The sequence below is a fragment of the Caretta caretta genome, chromosome 6 (assembly GCF_965140235.1).
Source record: "Caretta caretta isolate rCarCar2 chromosome 6, rCarCar1.hap1, whole genome shotgun sequence".
NCBI classification, from domain to species: domain Eukaryota; kingdom Metazoa; phylum Chordata; order Testudines; family Cheloniidae; genus Caretta; species Caretta caretta.
This window is the reverse complement of record NC_134211.1, coordinates 51,928,073-51,943,578: the sequence shown is the minus strand read 5'-3', so window position 1 is coordinate 51,943,578 and position 15,506 is coordinate 51,928,073. Positions and strand designations below refer to the sequence as shown.

The following is a 15,506-nucleotide window of genomic DNA, read 5'->3' as shown; positions in this document are numbered from 1 at the left end:
GTCCCTTTCTACCTAAGCCATCATCATGGGAATCATGGAGAGAGAAAACGTCCTGACTTTCTAACCAAGAACAGTGCCAACTGGTTAAGGAGCAATATTGATAAGCTCTGGAGCAAGTCTCTCCTATCCCACCTTGTGTTGTGGGGCTTTAAGCATACAGACAGCTTTCAGAGTAGCAGCTGTGTTAGTCTGTATTCGCAAAAAGAAAAGGAGTACTAATGGCACTTTAGAGACAAATTTATTTGAGCATAAGCTTTCGTGGGTTACAGCTCACTTCATTGCATGTATAGAATGGAACATACACACACCCTTCCAAGTTCTGGGACCAAACTACTTCAGAGATTCTTTTTATCCAAATGACCCACAAAGCAGCTGTGCTCACCAGTGACACAGGATACTAGAAAGACCCAGGATTAAACTCTGGGGAGCCATAAGCCCACAGGATTCTCCTTATTGAATCCTTAGTGCCCGATCAGCCTACCTGTAGAAATTAGAGTGAGCCCTAATACTATTTTCAGATCCTGTTGCAAATTCCACCTATTTGAAAAATGCTGGTACAACAAAAGGATGCGGATGGGGTAGGGAGAAGAAGAGGGAAATTTAAACAAATAAAAATAAACCCCAAAAGCTTAAGCAGATGAATACCAGGATTTCCAGGGAAAAGCCATTATTTCAATATTTGCCTATTTTATGTCTGTATTCTTTGCCTATATACAATGGTGATTTGGCATCACGTTTGCTAAATAGGTAGCTAGATCACTGCTAATCTGAATGCAGATATAGGTGAAAATCTTAATTTTATTGCCAATCCTGCTAATCTGTTTCAGTGGAGTCTTCGGTGGATTTTTGTCAGTGTCAAATTGACTAAAACCTGCAGCATATGGCCCGGATGAAAGCACAATGATAAAACGTGTCTTGTTTTTGCCTGTCAAATTTATTTCTGCATTCATTCTACTTCATTTATTTCTCAGCTCCAAGAAAGTGCCATCTGCCTCCACACTCACACAAAATAGCAACTCACTGTACAACTTTTCTGAAGTAAAATCATAGTTAGAAAAAAAGAGGGGGTCAACAGATTGGCCTTTTGGTAAGGTGAAATGCCTGTGAATGCTCTTCTACCTCACGAGGAACTCTGCCTCATTCAGGGCACAATCCAGTTCCCGCTTAAATCAATGGCAAATCTCCCACTGATTTCAGTAGGTCCTCCCTATATACCTCCAAAGAATTCTCCACTGATCAGCTGGGCTAGAACAGAACTGTACATGTTTTCACTCAGTTCACCCATCACTCAGTTTAGACAGGCATGTACTGAGATCACATTTTTGTGTACAATTTTTATTAATTTCATGGGAATTCATCATAAAATGCTAATTAGTATGTGAGAAAGAAAGCCCTCACCACAAGTAAATGTGTACCATCATTCATTATGCCCAACAACAACAAACAACCCCCTATAGCAGTCTTCATATTGTAAAAATTGACATTTTGATTAATAAAGCACTACCGTATGAAAAGTGCCGTTATGTATTTTGGGAATTCTCTTTGAAAAGAAATCCCTACACAAATGTAGTTAAATTACATATTTTTTTTCCTGTATATATTATTAGTGGTGTTAAAGGAAACAAACAAGAATAAACCAAACGAGAATAAACCAAATTAAAAGTTCCCTAGGAGCTGCTGAACCATTTAAGGTTCAATATGAACTGACTCAAAGCTTCTCCCAGACCCCAAATTAAGGCCCAAACTTCTGATAGATTTGGAAAAGGAAAAAAAAATGGAACACATCTACAATTTTGCCCCCCCCCCCAATCTTTCTAGTTTTGGCCAGAAAATCAATCAATAGAGGCTATTCTTGTTGTGAAAAGAAGGTTTATCATATGGTTGGAATTACAGCATTTCCAGACATTGGTGAATGGTAACTCACAGGAACAGATATACCGTAAACTCACTGGTGTCTCACTTCTTGTTTATTAAATGTAAAATAGTCACACTCCTCTGATACTGATGGTAACTTAATATTTTGATTTGATTTTAAGAGTGCTGAGCCTCCACAGTGCCCACTGGAATCCCATGGGAATTGCTTGGTTAAATTCTGATTTTCAGGGGTGCTGAGCACAAAGAGGAAGAGAACTACCCCTGCACATTTCCATTATCTAACATCTGTTGCTAATGCAACATTCACAGAATGGGCTTTTAACAGCATGTTGTAAGAAGTGAATTATCTCATTCATTTTGTTAATACAAAATCCTGCTAAAGATATGCACCCCTTGCTAACCCCCTCTGGTCTGTAATATGTTAGTCTCACTCAGGGTAACAAACTCTTAAACCTGGTCCTGTGTTTATTAATACTAAAAAAATTCAACAAATGGCTGGTTTCAGGGAAAGCAATGAAAGCAGAGAAAAGGGCAATGGCAGTAATGAGTCTAATTATTTCCAGAAATGAAAGAGGGAAAATTCTCAGACAATAGAGAAATATTGTGTAAAGACAATATTAATAGACATGGTAAAGAGACATGCAAAGTTTATTCAAAGTTGTGTAATGAAGAGAGAGGATTAAAAGAGGAATTAGCAAAAGCTGAAACAAATGTTATTCATGAGTTAAGAGCTTTAAAAGAGTCAGTACATTATCTGTGTTACCACTCATCTTTAATGGAATGAAATAGAAACTTTATCTCATTAAAGATCAAGCAAGAGGTTCTTTATCTGCAGCTTATCCCATGCATTGCAATACTCCAGCTATTTCAACCTGTTGCACTCAAGAGAGGATTCAATATAAAGACAATTTGCCAGACATAATGACACCATAAGAAAAAACTGACAATTAAACCACAAAAGGAAATAAAAGGATAAAAAGAATTACTGTTTAGCAATTAGGATATAAAAAGTGAATATACCTAATATATAGCTATGTGATGAATTATGGAACCATGCAATTAATTATAGAATCATGTAATAAATGAAGTTTTGACTCACTTCTGATCAAGTCACCAGCCTACCACCCACTAACTTGTCACTCCAGGGCTTATTTTAACATTTGCAAACATTTCTAATTTTGTGAATTATTTTATCTTTTTCAGTGATTTTCTCTTCAATTTTTTTTAAAAATTGATCAGTCCTAAAATATCAACTCTCACCTCAGAGAGCTGTTCAACCATTTCTCTTGCTCCGATGGTTCTATCAGACCCACAGAGTGTGTGGGAACCAGAATTTCCTTTTTTGTGGGAAATTCTGCAATTTTGATATGTTTTAAAAATTTCAAATCAGACCAAAACCAAAGAATTTTGAATTTCCTATGAAAAATTAATTTAAAAAAATCTGCAGTCAAATGAAATCAAAATAAAAGTGTTTCCATTTTAAAAGATTTTTGCAATATATTTTTTTTAAAATGAAAAGTCATTTTGTTTCAAAAAAAATCAAACCATTCTGTGCTGAGAATGCTGACACGACTGGGAACAGGATCAGACACAGTTTGCAATGCTTTAGTTAATATTCTACCTATCTCTGTAGTGTGACCTGAGGCCTCATGAAGGTCTAGTTTTTCCCTTTATGTAATCTCTCTATTGTTGTACTATTTGTGTGTGTCATATCACTTTGACTCTCTTTTCGCTGAGAGAGCTGAACTTCCATTGAAGTTGGGTTAATGTCATTCTATCAGCCAGTGCTGTGGAATGATTCAAGTCTAACACCTCCTCCTGGAGACTGACGTCACTGCCTAGAATGATGAGAATTTGTTCATACCAAAACTGACACTTTTGTTTGTCTGTTGGTTTTTTGTTTTTCAAAAAATCCAGCTGGGAGTGAAAAGGAGTTTTCACAAATGGAATAACCCCCCTGCTTTTTCCACTCAGACATTTTCAATCAGTGGAGAAACTGTAGACTGTGAAGGTCTCATGGAATGGAATATAAAGGAAAGAGAAGGACTTCACTGGTTTAGTCAGTGCTGATATAATTAATAAAGTTCATGGGTTTGTACATCATTATTGAGTACCAGTGATTTTAATTTTTGAAAATCTGCTGAGTGACAAACACCAGGCAGTGAGGCCTAAACAACACACAAGACAGGATTTGGCATAGGAAGAGTGAAAGCCATCTCACAATATACCCTCAAGGGAAAGTGTCAAATATAAAGGGAAGGGTAAACACCTTAAAAATCCCTCCTGGCCAGAGGAAAAACCCTTTCACCTGTAAAGGGTTAAGAAGCTAGGATAACCTCGCTGGCACCTGACCAAAATGACCAGTGAGGAGACAAGATACTTTCAAAGCTGGAGGGGGGAGAAACAAAGGCTCTATCTGTCTGTGTGATGCTTTTGCTGGGAACAGAAAAGGAATGGAGTCTTAGAACTTAGTAAGTAATCTAGCTAGATATGCATTAGATTCTGTTTTGTTTAAATGGCTGATAAAATAAGCTGTGCTGAATGGAATGTAGATTCCTGTTTTTGTGTCTTTTTGTAACTTAAGGTTTTGCCTAGAGGGATTCTCTAGGTTTTGAATCTGATTACCCTGTAAGGTATTTATCAAGCCTTCCTCAGGAAACAGGGTGTAGGGTTTGGGGAGGATTTTGGGGTGGGGGTGGGGAGTTTCCAAGCGGGCTCTTTCCTGGTTATATATTTGTTAGAAGCTTGGTGGTTGCATCAATAAAATCCAAGGGCAAAAGGTAAAATAGTTTGTGCCTTGGGGAAGTTTTAATATAAGCTGGTAAAAATAAACTTAGGGGGTTTTCATGCAGGTCTCCACATCTGTACCCTAAAGTTCAGAGTGGGGAAGGAACTTGACAGAAAGCTTTTCAAGAATAACATTTCTTCAGACTTGAGCCTCTGAGACCATCATGACACTTCTTGTGCATGGGCTAGGGGTAGACACATAATGGCACAATGTTTTGGAGAGAAAAAGCAGCCATTTTGCAAATTGAAAACAATACACTAGTTCGATCACCTACTTGGCAGTGTTTCGCAGTGTCTGCCAGCTTTGAAAGAGAGAACTTGAGTACAAACTTCAAACCTTGATCTCTTACTCAGCAGCACATATCCTAATCCTACTGGCCATTGCTTTCTATTTCTAGAGGACTTCATTATCTGGTGGAGCATGAACAGCAATATGTCTCTTCTCTATATCTCCAGGAGTGATAGGAAACTGGCAAGGTCATATAACTCGCATATTGTTTTGGTCCTGAGGCCTGCTATTTGTCAGAAAAGTAATTTAGAGCAAAATGAGTCAATGAAAGCTTTGCCCAAGTAAGAACCACAGGATTTGGTCCATATTGATTAGTTGTCTTTAGCAAAATGTCTATAAATAGATCAGTGTACTGACTAGGGAAACAGGCTTATGATTACACAGTCTTCAAAAGTTATTTGAAATATGGCTTTACAGAGAGAGCCTACGTGATGTAGTTTTGCTAACCACTGGAGGAAAACCATGGACCCTTTGTGTTAGAGGCTGTAAATCCCTTTAACCTCTTGCAGAGATTTAAAGTTGTCTGTTTATCAAATCTGTATCACATCTATATCTTTAGCCAATAAGTTCCTCTTGCAAAGCCAAGAAAAGGAGTCTTAGTCCATAAATTGTGTCTGTGGGAAAGTTTTGTTAGTGTATTCTCTCTCTCTCTCATTTTTTTTTAATCTTGTACCATAAACACTTTGTAAGGGGGGAAGGGGGGAGAAGATGACAAGATAATTTTGGCCCTGTAGCACTTCCCTTATCTACTGCAAATATTTATTCAACTATTTAATTCTTCTAAATTTGTCTGAGCATCTATTTGCCTGCCCACATTTTTTTTTCAATGTAGAATTGCAAACGAACAACTAAGTTAGTAGACCTGCCTATATCCACCCATTTCACTATTGTTAATTTTAGGCCATGTCAAAATAGACTTCTTGAATGTATTATTTTTAAAAGTAACTTGTCCACCCCGTTCCCCTCGATCCACACTGTTAATTAATTTTCCCAGATCTTATAAGGGAGTTTGACATAAAAAATTGAGGCAAGGTTAGAGGCAAACTGAAGGTTAGAGGCTAACTAGTTTTAGTCACTATCCCATGGGTATTAGCAAACAAAAACTACATTTCATGATAGTTAAGGTCACATTCCATCACCCATACCTTAAAATAATGAAAATTATAAGTTAAAGGGAGGGCTTGTGTTTTCTTTTCCACTTTCCTACTGTCTACAATAGTGTCACTAACATATTCCTGTGCTCCATATGTAGGGTGACCAGATATCCTGATTTTTATAGGGACAGTCCCGATTTTGGGGTCTTTTTCTTTTATAGGCTCCTATTATTGCCCCACCCCTTGTCCCCATTTGCTGTCTGGTCACCCTATCCGTATGGCTTTCATTTCTATCTCCAGCAGCCACACAAGGTAATATGTACCCTAGTTTCATCCCATTTGCACTCTGGGGAAGAACTTTAACAGGAACTTCACATTGTTTTAATATCAATAGATCAGCACATCTGACCATCACAGTTCATGCATTTGGGAAGTAATTTTCATTAACACTGCTGAGGTGACTGTTAATGGTTTTGCGATACAGAGGGCACAGAGACACTTTGGCCAAAAAATTGCCAAAGGGGGTGATTTTTAAACGCCTATTATTCTTTCTATAGCAATTCAGTTTTCATCAAAAGCACCATGAAAAATGCAAATAGAGCTCAAAGTTCTGTTTTATGCCATTTCAAAGAGATTTTTTACAAAATAAAAGTATAAAGCTCCTGTTAAAGTTGAACTCTGCAACACACCCTTAACTTTGGCTACATCATCACTACAAGCTAGGGGTGTGATTCTTAGCCACCCCGAGTACAAACCTGCTGGAATCCCTTGGATACGTACTCAGAGCGGCTTGTCCATGTCACCACTGCCTGTATTACTGTGGCTACATTATTGTTTTTAGAGTGATCGCTCAATGAGAGCTAGCGCAAGTCTGCCTATGTTAACAGTGGATCCGCACCCTTAGTTCATAGTGTAGACATAACCTTTTAATGCAGCTACTGCTACACCAAAATATAGGACATATCCATACAGCAGCTCCTGTAATGTTCTTTAGACCTATGCCCCTGTCAGCAGGGATGTATGAAACTGAAGAAAATGTTTAATGAATTTCATATTTTTTTTATTTCCCACCCCTGAAAATTTGAAGAAATTTGTACAATAACTGCAATTTAGCTAAATATATATATACACCAGACCAGCATAGGCATCACTCATAGTAGCTTTCTCCTCTGGGCATTTCCCTAAAACCCATGTTGATTCAGTAGACTCCCAAGAAGAAAGCAGGAGAAGAACTTTAAAATGGAAGCTTGGGCAGTCAGACAAAGAAGAAGCAAGATTAAGGTGGTTCATTCTTGCTAAAGTATAGCAGGTGGGAAGCCAGTCTGCTTCCAAAAAAGCTTCATAATAGACACCTAGTGCACAACCCATTCTTTCATTATGACACTAAAAAGAATAAAATATGAAGTCCATGATTCCCATTTGCACTTAGGTCACTTCACATCATCACTCTGATAGTGTAAAGTGACCTTCAGTTACATTTACACTATACCCTAAAGCCCTTTTTACAAAGCAGTGTAAAGTGACCTTGATATCAACAGAAATCAGTCTCAATATATTTATTTTAAAAAGACATGGAAAGACTAAAAAAAAGTAAACTTCATGAAATATTTGGAATAAAACATTCAACTAAGATTTGTCATTTACCATTGCAGAACTAAGTATCAGTCTATTAACTGGGGTACTTCTAAAAGCATATCCTTTGGCTAGTGACCTGAACTATTTAAATCTAGATATGACCCTACAAGCTGTTGCATGTAGGTGTTACCTGGGGTTCCAGTGAGCTGGAATCTCTCGGTACCCAGATTCCAGTGAACCCGAAGCTCTTGGTAAATTTACTCCGAGTCAGTATCAGGAAACACCAAGGGTGACGCAGCTCCTCTGTCTGCTATATGGCTGGCATAAACAAATCAAAACTATGTTTCACTTAAAGCCAGGACTTCATTAATTCCCTGCACTCCCAACAGAATGCCTCTACTTAGTCACTGCTTTATCTAGTGTCAAGCACAAACAAATACAATAGGTTTTAGAGCACCCACAAACTGCAAAATACCCCTCAGGATTATCCCTTAGGAGTTCAGAGCAGTCTTCGGGTGATTCAGATTTCCAGTGGCCAGTTTTCCATCTGTGGCTGGAGATATTCTCAGTGTGTTCACAAAACTCTTGACCAAGACCCACAGTTCCCCTTTTATACCCCCAAAATTACAAAGATATGTTAACCAAAGACGTTACCTAGCTGATCAAATGGAATCAATTGCTGGTTACAAAGAAAGTCAAAACAGGATGCAGTTTTGTGGTTTCTAGCAGTTAGTATGGCAGGTGTAAATATTTCCAGACTGACTGTTTTTCACAGACTGTCATCCCTGCACATCAAGAAAAAGGCACAGAATGAAAGGTTCACCCCTTCTGGCTTTGCTTTAACTAAGCTAAGTTCCTATAAAGATTACTAAATAATTATTCCTAGCAATAAACAAAATAATTGCTAGCCCATCGCAATAGTTGGCAGTGGCTTAGGCACCTGGTTGTTTATTAAAATACCCCTCTACACAGATGGGCCCCAAAACTGCACTGAAGTAAATGTAGTTGCACACAGTACAGGATTCCAGCCCCATGGAAAAGCTTACAGGATCAGGGCACTATGAAGAATCCATCAGGATACATGGCCACCTGTTCCAATACTTCTCTCCCTCCATCTAATCCAGCAATAGTCTCTCTGCTGACAATGTTCTAATACTATCGAAACAAGTGTCAACTTCTCATCTCAACAAGATTATCCGAGTTGATGAACTGAGCAGTGAGAGGGAGAGACTTTTCCTGGTTGTTGGACAAGCCTGGGGCAATTGAAATCCTTGCTCCGTGAAGCACAATTTCTTCACAATAAACCATGACATGGTGCACATATGCACCCCCCAATACTGGGCAGTACCTTTTAGTTTCCAGACTAGATCCTCAGCTGCCGTAGTCAATGGAGCAATACTATTTCACACCAGCTCAGGATCTGGACCTAAATATTAATCTATCCCACAATGAATAAAATATAGGATTATTTTTTCAGAGAAGCACTAACTCATATCTGGAAATCTACTTCTTTTAAGTGCAGTTCATTATCTCCATTTCCTTCTAGTATTAAAATATATGGGTGTGTAAGAAATGTAATTTAGGCTCCGATACAAAACATTAGAGAATTTCTCTTCACAGTGGAAAGGACTAAAGTGTAAAATCCCCTGAAGCAAAAGAGCTCACTCTTCCTTTCTTTTCCTTTGATATTTCACTTTCTCATTTTATTTATTTATTGAAGTGTTGAATTTCTATTAGAGTTTTAAAGATTTTTGTAGCTGGCTGGAGGAAAACATCTGAAGTGAGCTAACATGGATAAGACTGGCTTTTTTGCACCCTCTATAATTATCCGCTGACCTGATTTCTAAAAATAATGCCAGATTCCCTCCCCCCCCCTCCTTTTTAAAGTCTTCATCTTTGTCAAACAAACTGATCTGAGCTACAGCTAGAGACTGCTGTTCTAGCCTACAGAGGCTGGAAGTAGTATGTTACTATTTAAATAGTATAATAATGGTCTGGAATTATAACAAGAATTGCCAAACAAATTCACTCACCTGGGTGTGTATATGAGTGGAAAATGGAAAGAGTGTTAATCCAAATGCACCATGTACTGCCTTTTTCAGAAGAAACCCTTTGATTTTGCCATAGCTATGTATGCTAGTATGGGAGCTGGTGCTGCTGAGAAATCAGAGTCTAGAGATGACAACCATGCTTGTAGGTGTGCTGCCTTTGTATCTCACCTGAAATCATCCTGAACAATGAAAGAGGCTGTGAGCAATAAGAGCCTCAAGTGAACTTTAGTAGACCAGTAGTAAACTGTGTACAAGTGTGACAGAGTGCTGAGATCTGACAGGTGTGTCAGCACTCTGATTACTGTAGTTCCTCCAGTGGTGTCTGATTGAATAACTAGCTAATCGGAAGGGAAGGCTGAGGGGAGGTAAGTAACTAATTAGCCCTCAGCTGACTAACCTAAGAAAACCCAGTAAGGCAGTGCTATAGGAGGAGAAAGGAGGAGAGGGGTAGGGAATCCCAGGCTGAAAGAGCTTCTTAGCAAGGAAGATTTCTTCTCCACCTAGTGCACTAATAAAGAAAGGCTAAAAGAAGTAAGGGGTTAAAAACTGTGATGTTGCACTGTACTGATGTGGGTGGAAGGGTGTAACAGAGTACAGCCTGAACACTAAAAGAAAGTGAATCTGAGCAGTTTTGGGGGTATCAAAAGATGGGAACAGATGTGGTCCCACCACAACAAGGAATCCAGTCCAGGGTAAAGATCAAACCAGATACATGTTGATGTTTATTTTATCTTGAATATTGCTAAAGGATTCCTGCTGATTGTCCCTATGACATACAAGGGTATAATCCAGACTAATGAGCAGCAATATTACCCCTGCCCTGCAACCTTGGGTGCCTTCCTGAAGTAGCTCCTACCTGCACCGCTCACACACAGCCTCCCAGCATGCAACCCACACTCTGAATGTCTGTGTGTAACTGCAGCCTGCCGGCCACACTTGAGTTATGCTTTGGCTCTCCCCAGCCTTTGTTATACTTCAGGTGACTCTAACACACCCCCATTCTTAGATTTACCCCCAGAAATGTATGTCCTGTACTGCCCAGCCTTCTCCTGAACAATATGAGTTATATTAGGTCTGTTATTTCTTTAGAAGAAATAATATGCACACAACTAACAAATGGAGTTACCAAGACATTTCAATTTAAACCCACTGGATTAGATTAAAAACAATAAAGTTAAAATCTGAGTACAAGTAATGAAGCACAAAAGTCATAAATAGTTACAAGAAAAATAAATATAAAATGCTACTGGTACCTAACTTAAACTATGTTAAATTCAAAGCAAAGTTTTCATACCACATGCTTTCAGCAGTCTTACTGAACAAATTTCTTAGGTCAGGACCCCTTCTCTCAGAGTCCAACAAAGGCTTCCTTTGTTTCTTTCGGTGCAGTGAATGTGACAAGCAGAGAGAGAGAGAGAGTGCCTTGGAGTGTTTTCCCCTCCTTTTTATAGTTTTAGTCCACCTCTTGAAAAAAAATTCAGCTGGACATCATGAGACAAAACGTTTGTGTGCAAGATGTCTACCTGTCTCTCTAAGTACTATTAGGGCGTCTCTCCCTGCATTATCTGAGTGACATGTCTAATTTTTAGTGGACAAGTGTCCAGATTAAAATTGACAGTAATTGGCATCTGTGTTCCTGATCTCCGAAGGACTGAATAGATGCAGAACTATCTTCTCACCCTGAGGGTGAAACCTCCAGAATATAGGTTAAAGGAACATTGGTTGGAGAGCGTGGGGGCAATCATGTACTGCCATTTATTGTGTTGTATGGGTTCTCTGGATAAAAAGCCTTTATCTACAGGTTTGTTTATTTCCCCTTTTCAGCGACACAAAATGTAGTTTAAAAACTTAATTTACCAAGACAAATAAATCTCTCTTTACAAAATATTACAAAAAGCCCTTTTAATACTTACAAATACACAGTGTCCTTTCACAGCTATTATCCTGATTAAAAGAATTCATTTTCAGTGGGCTAAAATAAAATGCAATTGAAAGCTGACTTGCTGAAAGAAATAAAATTGCTAAGTAAACACACATCTTCCTGTCTACAAAATCCAAATATATTTCATAATGTCCTCAGCAAAAGTCTGTTAAAGGAATAGGTGTGCTGAAAGAATGCATTCTCTGTCCATGAAACAAGGTTAGGCATTCAACAGATTGCCATTATAGAGTGTATTGTGTTGCCGAGACTGATTGTCAGAAAGAGAGAACATTTTCTAAATAGGTTAAAATGGTACCTAACTGAAGAATACAACAGTGCGAACAACATGACTGTGTCTCTTCATATTCTAATTTATTTAATTTAAAGTAGTGTTTGCTTGTGTTTGTATTGCACTTCAAACATGCAAAGTGATTTACATGAGCAATTGTTACTTATTAAAATACAATATTGGATTTTTCAGAGCTTAAGCATTAATGTGTACCTATTAATAACACAAAATATTTAAAGGAACAAGAGGAGGAGACAGTAAGCTCTCTCAGAGAAAGAAAGAGGAAAAGAATGAAATAATTGAAATAATAATTGCTAAAGAAAAATAATAAAAAGATATCATCAGACCAGACTGCTGAAAACTAAGTGATGATTTTTTAGAAAGTGGCAACATGACTCTGAAAAAAATAAGAACATCAACACCCTTCTCTCCTACATTGAAATGTCACCCAAAATATAACGTAATCACCAGCAATATTTTTAAAAGCTTTGAAAAAAAACATTCCTATTTTCCCTTCTATTTTTCTATGTTTTTATCTTTCTTGGCCCCTTTGTAAATGGCAGTGCTAAAAAAGCTTCAAAAAAAGTTGTATGTGTGAGATTTCCTGTTTACTTTGGCAGATCCTGGAGGATCAGCAGCCATTACAAAATCAACATTTGACAATTGGCACCAGAGAATTTCCACAGATAGTTCCTATTCTAAGAAAAGAAATGTTGGCATCCGTGAGTGGCAATTATTGGCAAATGCTTACATTTTAATGGCAACGACTGTAGTTTGATATATTTCCAGAAAGTATCCAAATCAAACCTCCAAGCTCTTTAAATTATTTTATATTATATATTTTAATCTTAAAACAGAAAAGTTAAGAATTGTGCATTTTCTCAAGATCTTTCAGCAGTTGGGAAATCAAGAAATTTCTGAAAATTGGTAAAACTTCAGAGCCTCTTTGTAAGTGTTTTGGGGGTGGGAGTGGGTGATGTAGGTGAAATAGTCAGGGGTGGTTAATTTGTTTTTGTTATGCGGGTGATGTGGTTATTTGCTTCATTCTCTCATTTTCATTGCACGTTATTAATCAAAGAGTAGCACCTTCAGTCCCAAAGTACCAACTCCCTCTTGTAAAGTTATGACAAAAATGAGAAAAAAAAGGGCACCCATCACGAAAATAGAAGTGACATTAGGCACTGTGACAAAATTCCAGTGTAGATAATTACATTCTGTTTATCTAAATTCTCCCTGAAGTTTCAGCTGGATGCAATATCCCTCTTAATTTTCTCTCCAATGGTCTTCATTATAGTTAAGTCAAGGTGGGTAATATAATATGTTTTATTGGACCAACTTCTGGGTGAGAGAGACAAGTTTTCGAGCTTATACAGACCTGTACTTAATTGGTGATGTTAAATAGCTGCCATCTTCCACTGGTACTGGCTGCATTTCAGTGATTTGTGAATAAGTATGTAGCTAAATTAGGGTTATCTCTGAAGGACTGCAAATAAGTGGAGAGAGCACATGAAGCCTCTTTTCCCTCTGGGAGCAGTCATGTAGCTTCTTTTGCTCCCTGAGCACAATGGAGGGATGTGTGTTGTTGATATGTTGGACCAGTCCTTTGCTAGGCCTTTTAGCTAGCCTAAGAGCAAAATACCATAGTGCTTTGTGATTATGCTAAGGAATGGAAAAATACCAGCTTGAAGGTAGTATCAGGAGAAAGATACAAGTGGTCTTTTGATTTAGTAAGCAATGTACAAAGCACAATAGACAGGGAAATATATAAATATTATGTACTAACAGTAAAAATAATAAATAAGCAACAAATGTTTGACTATGCAGTTGGAAATTTATGAAATGTACTAAAATTAATATGTCTGTATAAGAAAAACAGGAACAAATAAAAACTGAAACTGTAAATAACCTGGGGTATAAGTGTACCAGGCTATTGGCCGACAGAACTAGACAGGACCGACATCGCTGTCATTACTACAAGGACCAGTTCCACAAGTTATGGTAACTATACCTTTGCTATGTGCTGTTACTTAATTGATTGTCTAATATATACATTCAAATGGACTTATCTGAGGTCTCTGATTATGGATGACTCAAACCTGTGGATATCGATTTCCATCAATTGATTAGTTATGTAGCCCTTACAAATAATGACAACTGATTTGCCACACTTATAATGTTTATTATGAATAATCAATCACAGGTTCTTTCCCAAAATGGACTACACATGAGTTTCCCTTAGAAACTCATTTTCTGTCTGGGATTTAAATGACTGGCAATAAAGTAGTATAAAGTCAACTATAGCCTTACAAAGAAACCATGTAATTGTACTACATTTAATTATTAAACAGCATAAACCTATTCAAATAAGGCTCATACTAATACAACAAATCCTTAACATAGCAAGTTTCATAACCCAATTACAAATGTTCACTTACTTGCCCCTCATGCACGTTTCATAGTAATAAGGAGAATATCAACGTCAGTCATATACTGCTTATAGCATTATTGCACTTATTGCAAAGAGCAAATGCAGAGGAAGCAGTGGAAAGGACGTAGATTAACAGTTAAGCATACTAGCACTGTCTGAAGATCTCAGTACTCAGTGGGAACATAACTGGGTGAAGTAAGAAAGTGGCCAATTCCCTGCACTCCTATGTACCAGCTTGTGATTGGAGTGTTGCACTGAGGGAAGCATGATCTTAAGTGTCTTCAAAGATATACGCAAAAAGAAAAGGAGTACTTGTGGCACCTTAGAGACTAAATTGGTTAGTCTCTAAGGTGCCACAAGTACTCCTTTTCTTTTTGTAACTAACTAACGGCTGTTCCTCTGAAACCTGTCTTCTAAGATATAGATATGTTACCCTCAGAGCATATATAAGCATTATAGCTTCTCCTACTCTGAAGCCACAATTTGTAAAGTGCTTTGGAAACTTTTGGTATGACAGAGGCTACAGAAGATAATTAATTAAACACTTACTTTAATTTGAGGGTCACTGCAGTAGAAAATTTCACATCCATAATTAGCAATTCTTATTACCCTGGTAGACAGCTGGGTTGACCAGTATCTCTGAGAGACTTCCATTAGTTTCTAAAACACTTAAATAATATATAAAACACATTTTAAACAGCAAAGCAGAATGAGAACTGCTGCCTCTACAGACTTCTGGCTCTCTGCCATTCAGGGTCATACAGAGGTTTTTGGGTGCCCCGGACAATCTGAAACTGAGGCCCTCCACTCTTCCAAAAAATTAGCAAGGGTGCAAAAACACTAAGAGGAGGCAGGGTTAAGGGAGAGATGGAGAGTCAGCCCACCCTGCACTCACCTCTCAGCTGTGGCTTCTATCCCATAGGACTCAGCCCAACTCCCCACTCTGGGTGTTGCAACTTGAGTGGTGCTGTGACTCTGTGCACCAGGTTGCAATGCCACTCAGTTTGGGGGTCCTCTCAAACTGTTCCTTTTGCTCCTTCCCCTTTGGTCGTTCTAGAACTCTTCCCTCCTTACTCTGCTCACAGGAACCAATTCATTACACTAATGTGGGGGCAGTAATGTGTTTTGCAGATCTGTGATTTTTAAACTCAGAGTGAAATTCACCCCAGTGCAGAGGGCCACACAAGTTCTATGAAC

The 15,506-nt window shown here is 38.1% G+C and overlaps 1 long non-coding RNA gene across 2 annotated transcripts in view; it reads right to left on the bottom strand.

The window, feature by feature from the left end:
- The window catches only part of LOC142072529 (uncharacterized), a 79,635-nt gene extending 68,554 nt beyond the window's left edge, over positions 1-11,081 (bottom strand). Inside the window, exon 1 of one of the 2 annotated variants that reach the window (XR_012668935.1) lies at positions 10,966-11,081. This is a non-coding gene — a long non-coding RNA (uncharacterized LOC142072529). Of the gene's footprint in view, positions 1-9,653; positions 9,937-10,965 lie in introns of those variants that run through there. The other variant, XR_012668933.1, reaches the window with a different exon arrangement.
- Between the last annotated feature and the right edge of the window lie 4,425 nt (positions 11,082-15,506).